This window comes from Podarcis vaucheri, assembly GCF_965113315.1.
Source record: "Podarcis vaucheri genome assembly, chromosome: 5".
NCBI classification, from domain to species: Eukaryota; Metazoa; Chordata; class Lepidosauria; order Squamata; family Lacertidae; genus Podarcis; species Podarcis vaucheri.
In genome coordinates, this window is record NC_138763.1 from 77,013,613 (window position 1) to 77,037,443 (window position 23,831).

General features: G+C 44.1%; 1 protein-coding gene across 26 annotated transcripts in view; it reads left to right on the plus strand.

Moving 5' to 3' along the window:
• Positions 1–23,831, plus strand: part of ANK3 (ankyrin 3) — a 400,513-nt gene that overhangs the window by 217,825 nt on the left and 158,857 nt on the right. The window lies entirely within an intron of this gene.

Here is a 23,831-nt window from a genome sequence, read left to right on the forward strand (position 1 = left end):
CTGGATAGTGGATTGATTCTCCCTTTTGGAAAACTGCCCAAATTATCTGAGTCTTGAGTTGAAATTAGAAGTTTCAAGTTAAAATTCAAGCTACCTTTTTAACGGATGTACTTTTTAAAAAAAGGGATTTGTTTGTTTAATTACTAACATTATATGTGACTCTAAGGAGTTCAGCCATATGCATGGGAATTTCAGGAGTCACCAACATCTATATTCTCAAAGGCCACCCCATTTTCTAGACAAACGATCCAAAGGCCAGGAGTGTATTGTTTAGAGGTCTTTAAGCAGAGGCTTGACAACCATATGTCAGGAGTGCTCTGATGGTGTTTCCTGCTTGGCAGGGGGTTGGACTCGATGGCCCTTGTGGTCTATTCCAACTCTATGATTCTATGATTCTAAGTGGGAAATATTTTTCTCCCTTTTCCTTAACTGTAAAATGGGGATAACCGCTGTGTTATCCCACAACAGAAACTCACACATACGTACAATATATATATATATATATATTATTTATTTTCTACAAAATATAGCCCTCTACTGTTCCGTGATATTTGGCTTGCCCTGGTGCCAAAGAAGCAGTGCTTTGGTGCACATGATTTGACAGGAGGCTGAACAGGTTTTAAATCAAAGCAAGGTGGTCATGGCTTTACTGGGCAACTACAAATTGCATTTGCAGCTTTAGCATGGGCAGAGGGCCAGTGGAAGCCATATGTGTTCTTCAAAGTAGAAAGCACAGCAAATCATTCTTTCAGTTTCAGGTAAATGTCAACCTTAATTATAGATGCTCTACAAGTGGAAATTTAAATGCATGGGAAGTAGCTGTGATGTGCCCAAGATTTCACCTCCCATGCCTTGTCTCTTCTTTCAGAAATCAACACCTTGTGGGGGGGGCATACATATTTTTGTTTTGTCTTTTATCATCTCAGTGTGATTACTTTATTGTTTCAGGGTTTCACCCATAAATCATGGTCTGTGTGTTTGGGGCTGTGGGTAGGGATTTCTCCAATCATTAAACAATACACAATAGATTCAGTATTAGTTTCCAGCTGATGATGAGGTAGTGCGACTGGAGAGATTGTCATCAAGTAGAGGCTTTGGCACTTGGTAGTACACAAAAAGGGCCCAGTTCTGTTCTGCACACCTGTGCTATTCACACTGAAGTTCATTGGCGTTGTGTGTGCAAGCTGTAGTTGTTTCTTAAGCAAAGGCTATCGTTTTTTTCATTGAAATGGATACGGAAATAGGGAGAGGCATAAACCCCCAGTTTTTCCATCGTGCTGAATCTTCAGGCGGCTGTTCTGTATGGGTTTGATTTGAGCCTTTCACTAAGCATGTGCTTGGATTTTATGTCATAGCATGCAACATTTTATAGCAATGAATGGTGGCGTATAATGTCCATAGTACATTATTGCAATACTGTATTATCTGCATTGCTTTTAATGGTTTTTATACTACTACTAATTCATTATTAACCACATTCTAAACCACCGTCTCAAGGCAAGTGGACATATCCTGGCTTCAGATTGCGTTTAAGGAGGAGAGACTCTAAGGGCAATCCCAGGTTCAGACAACATGTTAAGATGAACTCTGGCTTGGCTGCCATGTCATACTGATCTAAGAAGCCCAGTGTGGAGCAAGCTGACTGCAGTCTCCTTCTCAGAAGCCAGCCAATTTGCACTAAGCCATGGTTTGACGTGGTGGGATTTGGGAATGCAGCCACCGAGACCATGCATGAAAATTGCCCTTAAAAGTCTTCCTTCTTTTTCATTCATTTCCAAATTTTACATTATATCAAAGGAAGCTCCACAACAACCTTCCATGGGCTTGCTCATGCTGAGAGTTAGTGAATTGCCAAAGACCATAAGGGGAATTTAATAAATGCATGGAATTTGAACCCAGGTTCCCCCCAGTCAAGCTTAGTATCCTGTCCACTGTGCCATGCTGAATGAATGTTTAAATTTGAATGAGTGCATTGAACTTCACCTATTCTGCAGCTTGTTTGATAGCACCCAATCACTGTCTTCAGAATGCAGAAGGGAGAGTTCTGCGTTCCATGTGCATTCACTTCTCAGGAACAAAGATGAGACAGACCGTTGACATTGCCACATGGGCAAAGAACTGTCAGCACACTTCACAGGGCCTCCAGAGAGCCATTCGTTGCATACATTGAAGTAAAATGAACCATTGGTGCCAAACAATTTTTAAACATGCATATAATGTTAGAATTAATTTGTAGCCAGTTTTTCTGTTTAATTTAAAGGACTTGATGGAGAAGGCTAGAATCTGGGTCAGGGAATCCCATCAATTTGCAAAACTGAAGCAAAGGCTTTGTGCAGAGTATTACGTTACTTATACTATATTTGTATGAGGCTGCCCAGTAACATGGCACAAAATGATAAAATACATTTAAAGTAAAATAACTCAAAATAACAATATAATGAAATCATAATATATATTCTAAAATGGTGTTATATCAGGGCCCTGCACTGAATGTAAATTCTTATTAGTCTTTGTACATAAAGGTTTGTTTGAAACAGAAAATATTATTTTGCATTATATTAAGTTCTGATGTGGAATGGTGTTTGCTTCTTCTTTTCTGCTTAAGGTTTTTGAGCAGTGATATTTGGAGGTATCCCTGCTATTTGGCTGATATTCTATAGGTTTGTTATTCCCTTGTACATTTTGTTCCCTTTCCTCGCATCTCTCACCATCCCCTTTCTCCAAATTTACGGCAAATTACAGAATGCAGGGTCCTTGCGGCAGGGACCTGAACTCTTTTACTTTGCAAGCACCATACATTGATGGCGCTCCCTCTTCCTCTCTGTGCGTACATATACAAGAATGACATTATGGCAATACATCATATGGCTATGAGTTTGTGAATGGCAGATAGACAGAAAAAAGTAATGTTTTGACCCTATCTAAGTTTTGACAATTGGGAGAGAAAGGTGAAGTGACGAGATATGGATGTGAACAAAGGCAATCTCATATACAGTGGTACCTCGGGATGCGAACGGGATCCATTCTGGAGCCCCTTTTGCATCTCGAATTGAACGTAACCCGTGTCTGCGGGTGTGTGGGTCATGTTTCGGCGCTCCTGCGCATGCGCGTGATGTCATTTTGACGGTCTGTGCATGCGCTCCGTTACTTCCGAGTCGCCGCGGAGCGCAACCTGAATTTGCCTAACCCGGAGTGTATTCATCCCAAGGTATGACTGTACTTGGGCTTCCCTTTAGCTGGGGATGATATGAGGTCTAACAAGTTGAGCCGGAGCCATTGCAGGAAATACAGGTTTTGAGGAGAAAGCAGTATTTTATATACATTTTGCACATTTGCTCCAATATTTCATATTTTAGGCACAAACTTACACTGTTCTTGCATATCTTTTCTTTGGACAGGCACACCAAGTATGACATAATGTATGAGACACAATGAACTAGTGGGATGTTCCTTCTTTTTCTGCGGAACAGCCTGTGATATCACTGAAGTGAATAATTCTATATTTGGCTGAGAGATATGTCAACTGCAAATCTCATAAACACAGCAGATGCCCTTCCTGGCCGACTGCCAGCAGTGCATCTGGGGACTTATTTACTAGTTATTGCCAGATTTGGTGGAGCAAAGGAGAAAATACATCCTTGCTGTCCCTTATTTTGTACATCTTTCTTAAAGTGTTGACCTGCATTTTTAGCCTCTGGGACTTCCCTGCCATTAATGACAGTGGGAGATTCTATACATCAATATAATTCTGGCTTTAGATTTTGTTCCTCATCGTGTGAAAATAATTTGAAACCAGCTTCTGGATGGTCCATGCTTGCTTGCTTGAATATTTAAACATGCTATTTTTAAAAACAACTTAATTCCAAGCTTTCTTACACCCACAGTGTATGGATTTTAAAAAGAAGAAATAGTAATTAGGGTTCTGCTGAGTTATATGTGGGTTGGTGTCCATAGCGGGTGGGATTTATCTCCTATAAAAAGAGAAGTGTTGATTTTGAACCTCTTGTCCTGAATTCATCTCACGCAGACCATTTTACACATTGCAGTTTTTGGTGAACCATGTTTTAAACTGTGAATGCAGCAAACATGCATTTGCAAATTCAAGCGTTGTATTAGGATCCTCATGAGAAAGTTAAGGCTGGCTGCAGCTCCCAATGCAATGTATGCTCAGCTGAAAACCTGGGTTTGTCCCTGTATAATGTATGCAATTGGCCCTGGCTGTCAAGTGGCTCCTGGCTGTGCTCTGTGGGGGGGGGGGAATACCCCCTAAAAGTCTTGCTTGGGGTCCCTGGTCATTCTCTTTTGGCCATGAGAAGGAAAAAGGGCAGCTATTGAAACTAGCTGCCCTTGGAGTACCATAATTCCAGGGTCGGGCTAGTTTCTTTACTGTGGAGGTCATGGGAATTTCTGGGCACCCTGTCCACTGATCCTTCCTTTGAAACCTTGCTTCAGGAGTGCATCCAACACATGCCTCCAACTCCACAATGCATCTTTATATCTGGGACCCTGGCAGAGAGAGTGAAGGAAAGCAAGGCTATCATCAGCTCTGCTGAGAAGCCAACTCCGTCAGGCTCCTCCTGTACCCTAGCAGAAGCCATTTCATGTGACTATAGCAGAGAGACAAAAAGATGGGAAGCAGGGCCTCTCCACTGGCTCTGCTGAGAGACCAGCAACATCTGGCTCCTCTTATCCTTGAACTGTTTGCATGCCAACCTGTAGCTAAGAACCAGTACCTGAACTTGCTTTTTTCTTCTTTCTCCTCCCTCACCATTCCTTTTCCTTTTCTGTCTTGTCTTTTAGACAGTTAGCCAGAGGGGCAAGGCCTGTCTTATTACTGATCTTTCTAAGCTGCTCTAGGAGCCTTTTCTTTGGGCTGAAGAGCTGAGTAAAAGCCTTCAGATCAATAACATCCTGCCAGTGCTACACCACTTCCCATCTGTAGCACCATGTCAGTATGGCTTACTCTGCGTTTTTAGTAGGGCAGAGTGCGGGGCAGAGCTTTATCAGCTTTTCTGGTGATTGGCGAGTATCCCCTGCCATGCTGGTGGCTTCCTCCTCTTTCCACACATCATGTATGGGATATTCTTTCAAGTTCTCAAACCTGAACTTTCCATTCTGTGCTTAAGGCAGTGGTACTAATTGGTCCCCTCTTATCCTCTGTTGCATGTTGTGTTGATACTATGTAAAACATAAGCATTTGGCTTATGAGCCAATTAATTCTTTTGCCATCTGCGCCAGCGATAACTATGGTACAAATTCTGTCTTTGTGCCTCCCGAGTGGATGTGTAATATTTTGTTAATGAAGTAGAATATTGTTACAACAAACATGGGGTGAATTGTAGGAAGTGTGTGTCACCGTTGCCTTTCAGGCCCGTAGACTAGAGAGCCTTCGGACACTGGAGCCAAAGCCTGAGCTCACCGCTTGCCAAGACTGGGCTGAATCCACCCAGGCTCTTCCTGGCCACCTAGTTGTCTTGACGAGACATCTGTCACGACAGTGGCAGCTGCCATTGTGATTGCTGTCATTCACTCACAGCATTCGCCCGGTGCATGGGCAGCAGAATGCAAAATGGCGGGCACAATGGGTACTGTGGACAATGCCATTTTTCATTGCACACAGTAATTCCATTGTACAAAAGCATGGAAGGGGCCACAGTTCTCAGCTGAACTTTCAGGCTTCTCATCGATGAAAGATGAAGGGCAAAGAAGACACAGATGATATCAGTGCTGTAGGTGGCACAGGCAGCAAGGTTTGTGGTGCTCTTGGCCAGGAATTTGACAGTCCTGGTTGCCTGGCCAGTGGTAAGGCCCACTCTCCCACATACCTGTTGCACGCTACACTCATGTCTGCTCTCCAGCTCAGTAGACCAGAGGTGGAACCTCAACCCAAGGCATGGAGTGATGTGAGTGTACTATTATGTGCACTAAGGTGGTGCTGGCTGATAACTTTGGACTTTGCTTTTGGCACAGTTGCACAGAAGATTGAAGCAAGAGATCTGAGAAACTGAGCAGGAAAGAATTCTCGCCAAGATCAACCCTGCTGGTGAGATTTGTAAGGTAGCTTTGGCCTGTGCCCAACTAGAACACAACAGTGTATCCTCCAAACAGCATTCCCATTGACGTAGCTGACAATACTTGTTTTACTGTGTTCCAATGACATCTGATGACATAGAAGGACTATGAGTGCTTTGAGGTGACAAGGAGTAGAGCAGGCATAGGCAAACTCCAGGCCTCCAGATGTTTGGAACTACAGTTCGCATCATCCCTCACCGCTGGTCCTGTTAGCTAGGGATGATGGGAATTGTAGTCCCAAACATCTGGAGGGCTGGAGTTTGCCTATGCCTGGGGTAGAGGGCAAGGTAGCAAGTTCTTCTGCTATATGTAGTTCATTGTGTGGCGTACTTGAAAGAAGCAATAGGGACCAAATTATGGGAGAGCATGTAAACCAATACTGTCACCATGGAATAATAACAAATAACAAAAAAATAAAGGCAACCACCCTCATTAAGCAAGGGACATATGCAGATGGAAGCAGCTCCTGCACACAGATGACCTTGATGATTTGGGAAATACACATGTAGTCTGGACGCAGCTGTCCATGTAGACATGTGTCTTAATTGCACCACATGTTGTGATATATAGAGTGCACATTTTCATGCCCACTGCGATGCAGATGGAAATGCCCATTCCTATGATGATCCTGTTTGGCTTGACACAAGTACGGCCATTTGTGAGTCAGAAGTGGATTCCTAATGGCTATGTGGCTGGACCTTGTCTGCCACACAGACAGTGTAAATGTGGGTGTTCTGTCTGTCTGGCCTACTTTTCACACCTAGGATTCGGAATTTAAATGTGACTTAGGTTTTTTATCTAGGGAAGGTGCAGCTATTCAGACTCCATGCAAAGCTTTAACTGGCTTTGGGCCCTAGAGGCAGATCCTGTTACCAGAAGTAGGATGGTTTCAGTTTTAAAAGGGGTGAAGCTAGTAGCTCTCCTTTCTGCTTGCTGCACCTGAAGGCTGTTTAAGGGGCTTTGCTGGAGTGCTCCAACTTGGGGTGGTGATGTGGAAGCCATGTGGTCAGCAGGGTCAGCTTGGACTTTATGAAATGGCCTGGACAGAGGAGACATTTGAACTACGTGTGATAGTTCCATCATCTCCACAAAGCGCAGAAAGGTATTTATTTAAATATTTCTTTATTTTGCTATTTTCTTGCAGGATCTTACTGCTTCTTTTCTGCAACAAAGCACTTTTACTTTATAGGGATGTTATGGCATGCTTTCAGCTGCCTAAACTGCTTGGTTATGTGCCTTCTTGAAAAGTACACCTGTTTTTAAGATTTTGAAACCAATGTTGCCTATCTTCATAGGCTGCTAGTGGTGATAATAATAAAGAAGCAGTTAAGCCCCTGCATGGGCTTGGATTAAGCGTTTTAAAGTCAAACACTGCATCTGGCGCTGCTAAGGCAGTAAAAAAGGAATTGGTCCTGAAAATCCATAACCATCTCAAAGAGCTGTAAAGGGCTGCAGGCGTATTGTTCAACATAATTTACATCTGTATTGGGGTCACTGCTAGTGCAAGTGTGGAAAACTTGTTTGAAAGAGATGGCAAGCTTGGGAACCATATTGCAACTTTTCTTGAGATACCACTTATTCCAAAGTGTTTCTCTTCTGCCGTGATACCCCTCAAACCTGTCAGCTCTTGTTATTTGAGTCTTCGAAATGATAACAGTTGAAAAGGATGTTGTGATTCAGTTTACTTCTGGTTTTAATATTTTGAGGTCACACAGCCCAGGGGTTGGTGAAAGGTAAACTAGGGTCTGCTGGTATGTTTCTGGGTGATTTACAACAACGGGTGTGGTTTTTAAAATCCAAGTTGTTGAACTAGTCAACAACACAAAAAGCAGACGTCTTTCCCCCATACCTGCTGAAGCAAAGATATCTCACGGAATGGACTTCCATTCATTTCTGGTTCCCAAAACAAACTCCTAGACTCAGAATGTGTTCAGAGTCACCCCAGTCTTTAAATCTTACTGTGTGTATTTGGCTCTGGTTCATAGATCTTGGGGTTCTGCTAAACCATGTGGAACTGATAAGCCTGAATTCTGTCACTTCTGATGTCATGTCTGTTTGCCACCATGAAGGTTAGAACAGCGTCTTGCTTAATATAGTGGGTTCTGCTTCCAAAGTCCCCAATTCAAGGCCCTCTGGTTCTTTGCAGAGTTTTGTCTTCCTAAACTAGCCAATTGACAGTTTACCGATAGAAGACTGCACTTTAAAAGTTATTGGGATGATCCCATGAGCTACAAGAAGGGAATGTTTAGAGCTATAACCTGGAGAGGTTTGCTGAATTTCCTTCAATACGTTTCTGTCACAAATGGCTTTGCAGAATGTTAGAGACATAGTTCCAGAATGACAGGTCCATGCCAGAGAATTCTATCTATATACCACTATATAGCAGTGACATAATCAGATCCTTCAGAATGAGATCTCTGAATTCCACAAAGTTGATAGTGCGTTGAGATCTAGACTCAGTAGACAATGATTTAGGTGTCTAGCAATCTGAATGGAAACATACAAGAGAGATAAATATATAACTATGAAGCACACTGGCTGTCTTCCCCATTGGTTTCACTGTGTGTGTGTGTGTGTGTGTGTGTGTGTGTGTGTGTGTGTGTTGTCGTTGTTATGGTAATGAATTTCCATGTCTCAGTTGAAAAATACATTATCCATTTCAGCAGCAAAATAACAAAGCTAAAGCAGTTGAGAGAGCATTAGACTGAAAATCTATTTTGACCCTAAGATTTTTGCATGCTGTGCTCCTGAATTTAGAGGAGCGGCCATAGAGCCAATGCTTTCCACACAGACGTACTGGGTTCAATCCTTGGCATCTCCAGGTAGGACTGGGAAAGACCCTATTTGAAAAGATGGAGAGTTATTGTTCCGTGTAAATTGCACAGAGCTAGACAGACCTGGTATGTTTTGAAGTCTGCCCAGCAGGCTCTCCCCATTCTAATGGGGTATCTGTCCCATCCCCACCAACATTCCAGGCCGTGCTTACAATCCTCATGGCAACCATCAGTTCCTGAGCCCTAACCCCAGTGCTCTTGAATGCTCTTAACTATATGTCTATATTCTCCATGTGTCTATATGCTCCGTTCATTCACATGCAACAGCCTGTTGATTTAAAAGCCAAGGTGGTGACTGACCTTTTGATTAAAGATGCACTCCATAGTGTTCATGCACAGCAGTGCCATCAGGGTGGGACTTATGGGTAGATGTCCAGGGCTCCATTCAGCAGAATGAGGAATAGGGCCCCCAAATGCAGCAGAGCTGGCTTACTGCCTTTTGAAGTACAGTAATACATCTAAAGGCTGGGGGTGGGGAAAGACCGTCAAGTGTTGCGTTTAAAGTGACCTAAATGCATCACTGCTCCTATACATGCAAGATGCAGCTACTCTCCTTTTGATGATATAATTTCTAGGAAGCATATGAAATCAGAGGTCAAAATTAGGAACAGATTTACTAAGGACAATGCAGCTTTTTACTCTGTAAATAGGAGTATTTGAAGCATTGGTGGTCAACAAAAGAGGTTTAAAGACTGTCTCAAGGCAAATTTTTTAAAATGTAGTGTTGGGAAACACTTGCCTGCAAGCGCTCCAATTGGAGAACAACTTTTACCAAAGGTGTCATGGGCTTTGAAGACACTCAAACTCAGGATGCAAGGGAGAAACATGCTAAGAGGAAGGCACACTTGGCAAATCCACACCGTGATCAACTCCCACCCGGAAACCAATGTCCCCATTGTGGAAGGATGTGTGGATCCAGAATTGGCCTCCACCGTCACTTACGGACTCACTGTTAAAACCATGTTTATGGAAGACAATCTTACTCAGCTATGAGTGATCGCCAAAGAAGAAGAAGATTTGAAGCTGAAGATTTCAGGCTGCCGTGCTGGTTGCAGGAGGCTGGGCTAGCACTGGTGCAGCAGATTAATCTATAGGGGTTTCCTCCAGGACTGGACTGGCATCAGAGATTGCCAAGACCCACAATCCAACAGGGGGCCCACTGCCAATCTCTAGGGCCTCTCGACCACTGCTTCCTGTTAACTCGCCCTCTCCAGGGGAGCAATAAATGCTTCATGCCTTGTCCTCTCTCTTTCCAAGAGAGGTGGTACCACTTGGACACACACAGAGAGAGGCAAATGAATGGGAACAGCAACAATGGCAGCGTGAAGGGGGCCTCCACTGAAAGCATCTTGTCTAAGCACTCCCACTCGCCACAAATAAAAATATGCAACTGGCAGTGGTTTCCTCATTGTGTGTAGAGGATGTAGAAGCTTCGAATGATGTGATGGCTTTAGTTTTCTGGCCATAGTTGTGTTTCAGAGTTTGCACACATTAAAATCCCAGGTTTAACACCAGCACCTCCAGTTAAAAGCATGTGAGGTGGCATTAGTGGAAGAGACTTTAGAAAGTGTAAGAATTTGGCTTCTACACCACCTGTTCTCACCTGTTACCCAGGTGAGGAAACACCTTTCAAATAAAACATGGATCCAGTAGAATTACAGCAAGCACCAGCAAATCCAGTTAGGGACCTGGATTATTAACTGTTGCAGTAGGACATCCTTGCCAACCAGTCGCTCAGCAGCTCCAGACTGCCCAGAGACAGATCAGAATGAAGCTTATATAGTAACAGCAAACAAAGAGTCATAAAACATCAAACATTCTTCTACATACATCAGTAAAGGTCACAGTAGGTCAAGGGATATGAAGAGACATGACCCCACATTGATATCAACTTCCTTGGCGTGTTCTAAAACATGCAGTCTCGGCTTACAACTCACTGGACAGCTGTGGGCTGCTGACATTCCTTTCCCATATCTGTCCCTGGAACCTCTCACGGAGATGCCGGTGCTAACTCACAACAGACGTAAGAAAGCATCCTGCCATTTGTGCCATTTTCAGGGTCAGATAGGAGAGATAGAGTGCATCATAGAAGGGAGGCATAGAAGTCACAAAATGTAGGCGCTCGTGAATCATTCATGGATGCATTCTAGCCAAAGGTTAAATGCAATTAATATTGAAACTTTTTATAATTAAAAAACTATACCCTGCGTCTCTAAATCTTACATCAAAGGGCTACTGTTAGAGCATATGCCACTGGACTAGACCATCTTCCCCAACCTGGTGACTCCAGATGTTTTAGACTATAACTCCATTCAGCTCCAGGCGGCACAACTACTAGGAGAAAACTGAACTTAGATGGACCAGTGGTCTGATCTGTATAGGGCAGCTTCATTTAAAAAAACAACAATCCCTGGATTTGTGTTACCTGAAAAGGCCCTGCGTCAGAAGAAGGCCGAATCAGAACTTGTTTTAATCATATCACAAAAGTTACGAACAAGGACTTCATGTTATTTAGCATTGGGTGACCAATATATTCTAATAAATGAAAACTGGAAAGGACTTAGGCTTGCTCACATCCATTATCCTAGTAGACTCGTCCTTTTTCTGTGCTTTATCCATTCTTTCGCAGTTCAGTGACTTTTTTATATATACAATTGCTGCTGATGCTTTTTTGAAGCATGGAGCCACATGATGGGCTAAATAAAACACAACCACAAAAGAAGCAGATTCCCCCCACAATATCATTGTTAACAAAAAATGCAAAACAACAGCACATTTATATGGTTATTAGTTAATGTTCTTCTGCAATGTTATGAAGCTAGTGAGATCAGAGCACCAAAACAATGGTGTGTGTTTTTTAATCCACTTTATTTTTAAATGCTTTATTTCTAGACTTTTCTTTCTTTTCAAAAACCTCCTTTACTCTGGGCACAATCCAACGGGTACCATGAGCCTGAAAGACTGAAAAGTGCACTCTCCTTTTCGACTTTTGGGGGTGTTGTTGGCAAGGACTGCTGGTTCAAAATGCAAATGCAAATAGGAGGGAGAGGGGGGACAGAAGATAATCATGATTAATCAAAATCTCATCTGCTAACATCCTTTTAATATTTGGATGTTGTAAATAAATAGGCTTTTGGTTATCACTGTAGCTCACTAGGACTCAAAGCCAACCCTATCATTGGGCAAAGTGAAGCCACTGCTTCAGGCAGCAGATTCTGGGGGTGGCAGCAGAAGAGGAAGTGGCAGAAAGCTGTTGGAGGACATAGCTCCGTGTTCCAGTTCTAGTCTGCTGCTCCCAAGAGCAGATTACAAACCCACCGTCAGTTCAACTACCAGTCTCATAAACTTCTAGACATGGAATGAGAGGGGAGCACCATCTTGCCCTTCCATTTAGGCAGGGGGCGGGGAATGACTTGGGTTGGCCCTGCTAGGGCTCTTTGCAGTTTACCATCATTCCCTGAACATGCACCGAATAACATAACAGTGGGTATTTTGTTAGTAATTATAAATAGACGATGATTTAAATAGCTTATCACAAGAATCGGAATTTCAGTAGAATCTCAGGTTAGCAGCATCTATCACTGTAGCTGTTTGGTTGTTGTTCAGCAGAGCTATGAATGGCTTGTTTTAATCTTCGTTTTTTTATCTGCGCTTGTACATACACTAGTGGTTTTCTACAGTGCTGATCACTCCACTCACTAACCCCCCTCCCCACTTTAACATACACCCCTTACCATCACTAACCCCACTTCTCACCTTCCCAAACCTATTTTTGAATCCACTTCACTTCTGTTCTGCAGCTACACTTTGCATCCTTGTTTTTGCATTTGCTCCCATGCCGATGTTTCCCCTCCTCCTCCTTTTGTGTAAGCCCCTTGCACACAGACAGCCCTGTGGGTAACCTCCTTCATCTCCCCCCCACACACATTTCCACTGCTAAGCATCCTTTTCTTCGTCTGCCCAGTTATGAAGACACCAGCCCCTCCTGTTCTGCAGCCCCTTTTGTACCCCCACTTTTATCTTCATCCCCATTTCCATCCCTTCTTCTCACTTCTTCTTTTTCACACACACACTTTTTGCAACAAACCCCCCTCCCCACCTGTAAATTGCATAAACAATACCACCTAAAGATTCTGTTCAGCAGCCTCTGCTTTTGTAGCTGGTGTCAGTCCGATCCCTCCCAGGCCAGGCGAGAAAAGGCCTCTGGGGAAGGGAGCAGGTCTTCTAGGACTCACAGCCAAGAATGGACAAGGAGTTACAAGGCAATGGAAAATATCGGGGAAGTGCTCAGCTTCTATGTAGGGGCCAGTCTTCAATATATGACAGGTCTGGATGTTGCAGCCTGGCTATAGACTCCATGGGTAAAATGCATACTCTTTGGGTACCTTTTGGCATAAGCCAGCTCCAAGGCCCACGAAAGTTGGCCAAAATGAAAAGGGGGAAAGTCTGGTGAATAATTGCAACTGGCACACATCAAGAACTAGATGAGAAGCATTAAATCTCCAGGTCCTCCCAGTGCTCACACAGACGTTGCCAACATGGCACAGCTGCACACCACAAGAGCAGGTGAAAACTAAAATGTGACGAAGTGGCTGATTCCTCATGCATAATGCATCCCTCCCAGAGGCATTTGTGCACCTGCTCTTCATTTGGCTTCTTGTTGCTAACATTTTAAAAGCTTATTGAGGCAGGTACCAGAAAGCGGATGGTCCCAGGGCTTGCTCACACCTTTTGTTGCGTTGTACCTTTGCGAAACCTGGAGGCGTACCTCATCATTTTTCTTTTTACTTTTCGTTTTTGAATTTATTTATCTTTTGAAGGTTACATTTTAATATTGCATTAATATAATACATAGTCAGCAGTACATATTCAACAGGGCAAACTGCATAATGAACTTACGGAATAAGATAAAGTGTATAATAATACAGAACAAAAATGGGCCGTCGTTTTCATGATGGACTGTGCCTGTGAAATGAAAATCATTATTTAAGACAGTGAAGGGAAACCTGTGGCCCTCCAGATATTATTGGACTACACCTCCCATCACCCCCATGTGGTGGCTGTGCTCATCCAAGGTTGATGGAATTTGGAGCCCTTTAACAACAGGTGAGACACTAGTTACCTACCCGATTTAAAATGTTGGTAAATTGCAAACCTAGCCTGCTTTTTTTTTGGGGGGGGGGTGTTTTAAGCGGGCCACATAATAACAAAAAATATCATTTCGAAACAAGTTGGGGGCTGCAGCTGTGTGTGTCTTGCTGTGCACTTGCACTGAAAGTTAAGAATGCTTAATCAACAATATAGAAATGCAACTTTCACCCTTAACAGGACTGTTGCAGTCCTTGAATATCTCTGGTCATATTGCACAGCACATGCTTAGCTGTGCACCAGCCCCTGTTAAAAATTATAAAGGCAAGCCTATTTTTCTTGTTCCTCTTTCAGATGTGCATGCTGGCCATTTGTACCATCTCAAACACATAGACCTAATAAATGCAGTTTCAGGTCACTGTTGTGCATTCTACATGAAATTGCTTATTTGTGCGGAAGCTTGTGTGACAAGATGCTTCCCTGCCACCCCTTCCATATGTTACTGCCACTCATAGCCCTCATTTCTGTATGGGATGGCATTGAATACACTCATGCGTGATCATGCCACTCGCTTGTGAGCATGCACACACACACACACACACACACATATATATGGAACAGAAAATGGCAGATATTAGCAGTAACCCTTTGTACATTTGCACATGCAACTGTATTTAACTATATTCAAAGAAGCCACTTTAGAGTTTGGACATGTCCACTGGGATTTTTCTTCTTCTTTGAACAGCAAACCCCCTGTTCAAACTGCTTTTGAACTACCCTTCAGTTTCAAAAGTGGTTTGCCATTTGGCATTGCAATTTGGGAAATGCAAATGCAAAGCCCTTTGGGGTATGTGGAATGATCTTCTTGGTACCTGTGACTTAGTACGACAATTTCTTTTAAAGATTCTCTGTATTGAATCTCTCACATGTTTTACCATTATTTTTACCACACTCTGTTCCTATTAAGAATGGTAAACCATGGTGCGTTGACAGATATAGAAACTAGGATTTGTATTTCAGTAAATATTGTTTTCATTTACCATTTTATTTTTAAATGAACATTATGGTTGTTTTGTCTTGCTGTTTGTTTGGCATGCATTCCCAGGAGACCTAGAATGACAAGGTTTGCCAACTCAGATTTGCACCATCTGAGCAGGATAAACATTCAACAGCTATAAGCATCACTTTCATTATCCCCCCCCCCTTTTTTTGGTGCAACTGTTGTGACCCTAGTCCAAAGTACATATGACATTAAATGTACCTTTGCATCCAAGGGACAGGTTGTTGTTTTTTAATGGCAATTGCATCCACAATTATGCCAATCATGCAAATAAAATGGAGGCTGCAGGGGCAGAAGAGAGAGACCCAGGTACGCCGTCTTGAGCCTCCTTGGAAGAAAGACAGGATATGCATGTAGAAAATAAAAATAAATAACATAAGCTGATGGGAAGCAGAGAAGGACAGGGCTCCTGAAAAGGTTTTCCTGCCCAGCATGTCAATTGACACCTGCCAGAATTCCCTCTCCTGTACAATTGTAAAGGGCAGCAGTGGAGGAAGCCACTGGGGTGCTTGGGGCGGCGTGCCAAGCAGCGGGGCGAGGGGCGGGGCACACCGTGGGGCCTCCGGAATCTGCCTGCCTCCTCCCACTCAGCCGCCCTACAGCTGAGGGGGGATGCAGCAGGCAGACAGTTTGGGCAGTGTGGAGCTTGCACCCGCCCAAGCCACTGTTTCTCTCCCAGGAGAGGCGTGTGGCTCGGGCGCACTGCAGATCCCGCTGTGAGTGCCGCCCGGCATTTTGTCACCCCCCTCAGTGGTGACACCCGGGGTGATCCGCACCCACCGCACCCCCCTTCCTCCGCCCCTGGTAAAGGGATAGGAACCCTCCCCTCCTCTGCAGCTCCTCACCTTCCTAATGATGAATCATACATTTCAGCTGTTGTGGGGAGGACATGAAATCACATGAGTAAGGTCACTCGGTGGCCTATGAGCTTTTTCCTGGCAAGCAGTCCAAGATCATTTTTACTTTATTTAAGCTTGTACAAATACCCCACCCCCACCCCCGCACTCTGAAACCCCTGCCTTTTGTGCTCTCTGGAACTCGGAGCTACTTCATAGAAGGCTAGGCATCCTGCAGCATAATTTGTCACAGCCTGCTGCAGGAATGCAGGCAAAAGTTCCGACCTTGCTCCCTGCCTCTGGCAGTAGCTCTCTATCTTTTTCTCCCTCTCTTTGCTCCCACTCAGCCCCGAGAAGGTAGGAGAAGGGGGTGCAATGAGCTCTGTTCCTTCCCCTAATTTCTCTCTCCCTTTCTTAGCTGCTCATTTAGCTTGAGGGAGGTTTGCTTTCCCAGATGTGTGGGTGATGCTGCAGAAGCTCGTGTGGTGCACAGAAGGGAACGCTGCAGCGAGTAATAGCTCTTCAGGGTGTGCCTTTGTTTGAACTGAGCCATCAGCCATTGCAGTAGGGGCCGAGGAGGAGGAGGAGGCTGTTTTACTTGTGTGCTGCTGGCAAAACGTGGGCCTTGGCTGGAATGCAAGTCACCCAGCTGTCCTCTGCTCCTGGCAGGATGTCAGAAACACTAGCCATTGATGTGTGGAGGGATCGCTGCCTGCTTTTATGCTGGTTCAAGAAACCACTAGATGGCCCCCAGACAGTGCTTGGTCTTTGCTATAGCACACCTATTGTGCTGTTCATCCAGCAGGCTTTCTGGGAGGGGGGGGGATGCTTTGGTTATAGAGGTGGGGATGGAGCTGAGAAGGACTGTTGGTGCAGGGCTTCCCCCTGCAGCCCTGTGGCAGGATCTCCTCTTGGCAACTGATTCCCACACTCCTCTTAGGAGTTGCTCCACCCACTGAAGTTAAAGAGCCATATGGTGGTTGCTTGGCTTGCTTGGGAGAAGGTAGCCTTAAATAAGGGTATATAAATATAATAAATAAAGGGTTTCCTTAGGACCCCAGGATATTCTGGAGCTAGATTGCAACCCTTTGGAAACTGTGTTGAAATCCTGGGGTGCCCCCAACTGCAATTCACAAACTTCTAATAGATCCTCCAAGTGTCTCTATTTTCCAGGGACTGTCCTGGATTTACGGACATAGCCCCTGGTTTCTGATTTGGTCCTGGAATGTCCCGCTTTTCCTTAGGATGTCCCAATTTTCATCGGAGAATTGTTGGCTGGTAAGGAGTCATGTGACCCCCAAGCCAAGGAGATAAGTAACTATACAACCTTTAGAAGACATCTGAAGGCAGTCTGTATAGGCAAGCCAGTCAGATGCTTGTGGTATTATTATTATGGAATAGGCCGTCCCTATTTTCATCAGAGAAATGTTGGAGGGTATGCTCTTAGGCTCCTCCAAGTTGTCCGTGAGACCTTAACGAAAATAGTGAGCATAGGGGGAACGCAGAGTGGCTGAAGATTTCTGTGGCAGACAGATTCCACCATAGCTGAGTGATTTTCAGAGCTCCAGGGTTCTCAGTCAGAGTAGTGCTACAATGAAAAATGATGAAGTTGATAATGCATGGGCACTAGCAATGATTTTAATTTTTCTCGTTGAGAGTTAGCATTATGTGACATTATAGTTTTCATAATATCCAGTTGCTTCCTTGAACTGCATCAGACAGGCACACAGGCTGTGGCCTTTAGTGTGGAGCCTCCAGAATGTCAAGGATATTCCTGTGGAGGCAGGATAAATTTAGGGTTTTTTTGTATACTGTTGCTTCTGTGGGGATACTTTGAGGTAGATGGTAATTATTGTTAATTCTGTATCTTCTGGCTAAAGGTCTCAGATACTCAGACGGATAATAATAATAATAATAATAATAATAATAATAATAATTTATTATTTATACCCCGCCCATCTGGCTGGGCTTCCCCAGCCACTCTGGGCGGCTTCCAAAAGAATATTAAAATACTATAATACATCAAACATTAAAAGCTTCCCGAAACAGGGCTGCCTTCAGATGTCTTCTAAAAGCCTGGTAGTTGTTGTTCTCTTTGACATCTGGTGGGAGGGCGTTCCACAGGGAAGGCGCCACTACCGAGAAGGCCCTCTGCCTGGTTCCCTGTAACTTGGCTTCTTGCAGTGAGGGAACCGCCAGAAGGCCCTCGGTGCTGGACCTCAGTGTCCGGGTAGAACGATGGGGGTGGAGACGCTCCTTCAGATATACTGGACCAAGGCCGTTTAGGGCTTTAAAGGTCAGCACCAACACTTTGAATTGTGCTCAGAAACGTACTGGGAGCCAATGTAGGTCTTTCAAGACCAGTGTTATGTGGTCTCTGTGGTCGCTCCCAGTCACCAGTCTAGCTGCCGCGTTCTGGATTAGTTGTAGTTTCTGGGTCACCTTCAAAGGTAGCCCCACGTAGAGCGCATTGCAGTAATCCAAGCGGGAGATAACCAGAGCATGCACCACTCTGGCGAGGCAGTCCGCAGGCAGATAGGGTCTCAGCCTGCGTACCAGATGGAGCTGGTAAACAGCTGCCCTCGATACAGAATTGATCTGTGCCTCCATGGACAGCTGTGAGTCTAAAATGACTCCCAGGCTGCGCACCTGGTCCTTCAGGGGCACAGTTACCCCATTCAGGACCAGGGAATCCTCCACACCTGCCTGCCTCCTGTCCCCCAAAAACAGTACTTCTGTCTTGTCAGGATTCAACCTCAATCTGTTAGCTGCCATCCAACCTCCAACCGCCTCCAGGCACTCACACAGGACCTTCACTGCCTTCACTGGTTCTGATTTGAAAGAGAGGTAGAGCTGGGTATCATCCGTATACTGATGAACACCCAGCCCAAATCCCCTGATGATCTCTCCCAGCGGCTTCATGTAGATGTTGAAAAGCATGAGGGAGAGGACAGAACCCTGAGGCACCCCACAAGTGAGAGCCCAGGGGTCTGAACACTCATCCCCCATATTAATGAATATCCTTACTCTTTTGTCTGTCTGTCTTTCTCTCTTTCTTTTAACATGAGCAAGAACATGCTTGTTGCTGCCCTAAACTATTTCTCTTTTTTTCCTCCCTCATCTCCTTAACCCTACAGGAAATACAGTATTTATCTGACAATAGTCTGTCTAATTCATTTGGCTTCAGCATTCCTCCCTCCTAATTGGCTTTTTCAGGAATTATGGTATCAGATCACTTTTCCAAGATGCTGATCCTGTGAATCTCAGCCAGTGATCCTGGTTATGTAAGAGATTTTCTCAGCTTGCAGTTTTCTTACCACAACATCTCCTGACATCTTCGAAGAGTAGAGGCCTTCAGTAAGCTGAAAATCTGTTTCCTTCTGACCTCTCTTCTCTCTATCCTCCCTCCCACCAGCCTTGTGTGTGTATATATGTGCCTATCAATTCAGAATGGCATTTCATGCAGCTAACAAAGTGGACTCTGATCCCTACAATAACTTATGCCCTAATAAGTTTCTTACGTGCCACACAAGTTTGTTGTTTCTTATTATTTTGGTATCTCCTGCATTCTAGGTTGCCTGCTGATCTGAAGGAACTTTGAGCTTCTCCACCTATAAGCATTATTCAACTGTTAATCCACTTTTCACCATTCAGAATAGACTGGAGTAGCCCATTCTCCCACATATATTTAAATATGCATATGAAGGGCACTTTTGGTTTTTCTCATTCATACCAGTAGGTGTTCTCTTTTGTGTTTGTTCCCACATTATTCTGTTATGCTGAATAAGATAGCTGTGTTTGCACCTTTGGGGTGGGTTCTTTTCCTCTCCCCTGCCCAAAAACACAAAGTCAGTTAGTTTCAAACTGTCAGCTCACTCTTTTCAGATTGCTGTGCAGTATCTGGTTTGCATGATATCTATCTATCCATCTATTTATCTATCATCATATATATATAGCACAGGAGTGCACAGGAAATAGTTACATGCATTGAGAGGAAAGGATTGAAAGCATTGAGGAAGTAATGCATGTGGGAAGGGAAGTAGTAGCAGAAAGTGGTGATTGATTCACCCGACTCCCAAACAATGAAAGAAAACATCTGTGAACCTGATAAGAGTGGTTCGGAGCCCAAATTCCCACAACTTACTTTTGCATTATATCAGAAATGAGGTGGTTGGGTGTTGAATTGAGGATTATGATAGAGGGGTGAGCAGGCAATTCATGGATGGGAGCAGAGGCCTGCCACTGTTGGAGGAATCAGGGTTACTCACCATCATCAAATGCATTTCCAAACCAGGCAGTTGTGCTGGACTTTGGGGCAGAAGTCCAGGGCCCCAAATGCATCAGGGTTCACATACTACATGTTGAAATAAGCTATATATATATATATATAAAATACAGATTACCATACAGTTCCAGCCCCACCTATAAGAACATGACATCTTGAGTCTTCAACTACTTAACTGTACCACTAAAACTAGGTGTGAAATCAATGCTGAAAGCTTGCACTGCTGCTTCTTAAAGGTAAGAAGCGTGAGGTCCAGTCGTGGCCGACTCTGGGGTTGCGGCGCTCATCTCGCTTTATTGGCCGAAGGAGCCGGCGTACAGCTTCCGAGTCATGTGGCCAGCATGACTAAGCCACTTCTGGTGAACCAGAGCAGCGCACGGAAACGCTGTTTACCTTCCTGCTGGAGCAGTACCTATTTATCTACTTGCACTTTTTGGTGTGCTTTCAAACTGCTAGGTTGGCAGGAGCAGGGACTGAGCAATGGGAGCTCACCCCGTCGCAGGGATTTGAACCACCGACCTTCCGATTGGCAAACCCTAGGCTCAGTGGTTTAGCCCACAGTGCCACCCATGTCCCGCTGCTTCTTACTAAGCTCTAAAAATCACTACGAACTAGCCCTTGAGGGAAAGCGTAGGATTGAAGTGGTTCAGGAGGAAGCTTGCCTGGATTCTCAGGCATGAATGAGCAAGCAAATGGTGCCAATACCAGAAAAACTTGGCTAGCATGGAAGCAGCCGTGCACTGGGGGAAAGATGTTCCTCTGGTCACCTGGCCGTATGGTGGCTTTGGGCATCCTAATGAGTTATGCTGCAACTTGGCCCCCTTCCAGATGTCAGGTGTGTGAGCTCCACATGCATTGAGAACTCCCCTATTTCACAATGAGTTGCTAGACAGAGGCTGTTCAGTTGCTCATTTTAAGGCTTTGCCTTGGACTGTGTTTTACTGTAAACTGCACTGGTATCTTCTCATGCCTTTTGAAATATGATATACAAATTGTTGGTAAAAGATGGTATAGAAAATTAGCAAGCAATAAATCCCCCGAGGTACCCCTTGATTTTATATTCGGGTAAATCCAGTATGAACGCTTTCTGCCCATGTTGCTGCAAGCCTCTCAAGTAAGTCTTCTCGGTGTTTATTTCCCTTCCATAATGGATAATGTATGCAGCTTTCCTGATTACCTAGTTCATAAGCCTTGGAGCACTCTTTAATTCCCTCCTCAAGGGTTTGAAGAAATGCAGTCACAGGCACAAATGAGCTAGACTGTTTGAGTAATGGTTGCCATTTGAGTAATGATTCCCCGTTGTTATGACAAAATTGAGCATCGTTTGAGATGTAGAGCTGATTGTGAGGTTTCTAATTATCTCATGACCTTATAGCTCTGCTTCTGCAGAGATCAAAAGAATCCAAGAATACAACTTGGAGGCAAAGTCATAATTAAGGATTGAGGGAGAGTTGGTGACAGCGCCAAAGCAATGGAATTGCAAACCCACGTGATCACATCTAGGATATTTTATTTTTTTAAACACCCACATGTGGCAGCTGCTTCACTATCATGTCCAACCACTATTTGTGAGTTGGTTTATGAGTACTTCCAAATTAGTTGGTTTCCACTTTCCTTCCTACTAGGAGAGCAATTCAAGGGAGCCCAGTTTTGAGGTAGAATTTGACTATCATAACACTGAAGCCGCCACCACTCTCCGTCCCCAATATGCACTGAAGGAAACCTTGATATTATTAAAAAATAATGCATAGACATGGTGGGCCTTTTGTGATAGCAGCAGGTAAAACCTTCCCCAAATTTGTCAGGAAGAAGAACTGTCAAGCCTCACAGCTTCTCAGGAATTCCCAAAGTACTAAGATTTCACTGGGTCTGTATTTTAGATTGAAATTGTAGGTTTTGATATAAAAGAAGTTTCAGTCAATGCATTTTACCGAAATTCCAAAAGTCTGTCACATCAAATTGGATACCATTTTCCCTGTATCAATATGGTGATATAGCACAAGACCACTTACAGTTCACAGTGCCGCCTAATGATAACTTGACATGCCTTTGACTTCATAATATCTATTTTCCAAAAATGCATCGCATTGTTTCCAGCTGCTGTTGCCTGCCTTGTTTTCCAAACATAGTGAGCAGCCACTGTTCATGTTGTGTCACTGCAACTCTGCTTTAAAGCAGCAACAGAAATGATGAGTCAACTGTATCGTAGAGACCTTCTGAAACCATGGTCACAGCTTAGGGATGAAGGAGGATCTACTGTATATGGGGAATTAGCATACTGCACGTAGGTAAAAGTTTGCATCCATTGCTCTGCCTGCATGTTTTTCTGGCCCTTTCTACCACTGGCATGAAGTTGCCCAGCAAGGAATGAAGCCCACAGCCTGAAAGACAGGTCCCTAACCCCTTGACCAGTGTATTCTAAGAACGTTTCCCATGGTCATCTTAAATCAGTCATAATAACCATGTGAATGTCATCAACGGAGGTGAAGTGTCATTAAAAAAAACAAAAACAAACTAAGAGCATTTGTGCCTTGAACGCATATCGCAGTGAGCAGCGCATCGCCCCATTTCATCACTTACAGTAGACTCCTAGAAGTATAGATGCTCCTTAAAAATGAGGGGAAGGTGGCTTCTCCACACTCTCTATTCCCTCTTCAAATGGCATCTCTGGAAACCACCAGCAGCATAATAAAGAGAACATTTCTTTCCCCACCCTCCTTTTATTGTCTGATTCCCTCTGTGCTCTAATTTATGTATGTACGCTGTCACGTTTCATTCCATCCCAACCTAAAGAAATCATAAATTGTCCCAATTAATGCGAGGTTCAACATAACAGTGGGTGGAACGAGTCAGGTATAGTAAATAAGGAAGAAGAAGTACAATAGTAAATAAGGATGGAAAAGTAGTAGTACAGGCTTTTCTGTGCAGCTTCTCCCCCTGCTAGAATGAAAATGCTCCTGGGAATTATTATTGTAATGCCACCTCAACAGCTGCCAGAGACCATGCGTAAACTTTGGAGCAACTGACAGGGAGGACGAAGCTGTTTTTAAATGACTTGGCCATGACAGAGGAAGAGGGCTTCCCTGTTAGCAGCTGCCTCCTACTATAATTTCTAATTACATCTCTTATACAATGACAGAGGAAGGCAAAAGGCGCCTGAAGAATTTCCGCAAGAGGCCCTGGTCCATGAAATTTGGGGACATAGGGCACTGCTTTCTACTGAGTTAGACCACTGCCGTCTATACTGACTGGCAGCAGCTCTCCAGGGTTTCAGGTGGGGCAAATTCCCAGTTCTACCTGAAGATGCTGGGGACTGAGTCTGGGGCCGTCTGCATACTGGGTGCGCAGGTACGGTCCTTCCCCAAAGGAGAAACTTAGGTGTTAACCCAGCAGTTGGTAACAGCTGTGGGTTTTCTTTGCATGGCTCTCCAAAGCAGAAATGCGACTGACTGCTTTAGGCTTGTTGGCATTTTATGTATGCTTTGGTTTTGATAGACACTGAATCCTTTAGTTTGGCAGCTCCTGCTCTGGAACTCCTTCTCATTGACTTTAGACAGGCACACACCTTTGCTGTTCTCTTTTTGGCACCTGTTAATTTTTTGTTGTTGTTGAAGCAAGGCTACCCAGAATGTAAAGTTGGCATGCAATTTAATCTG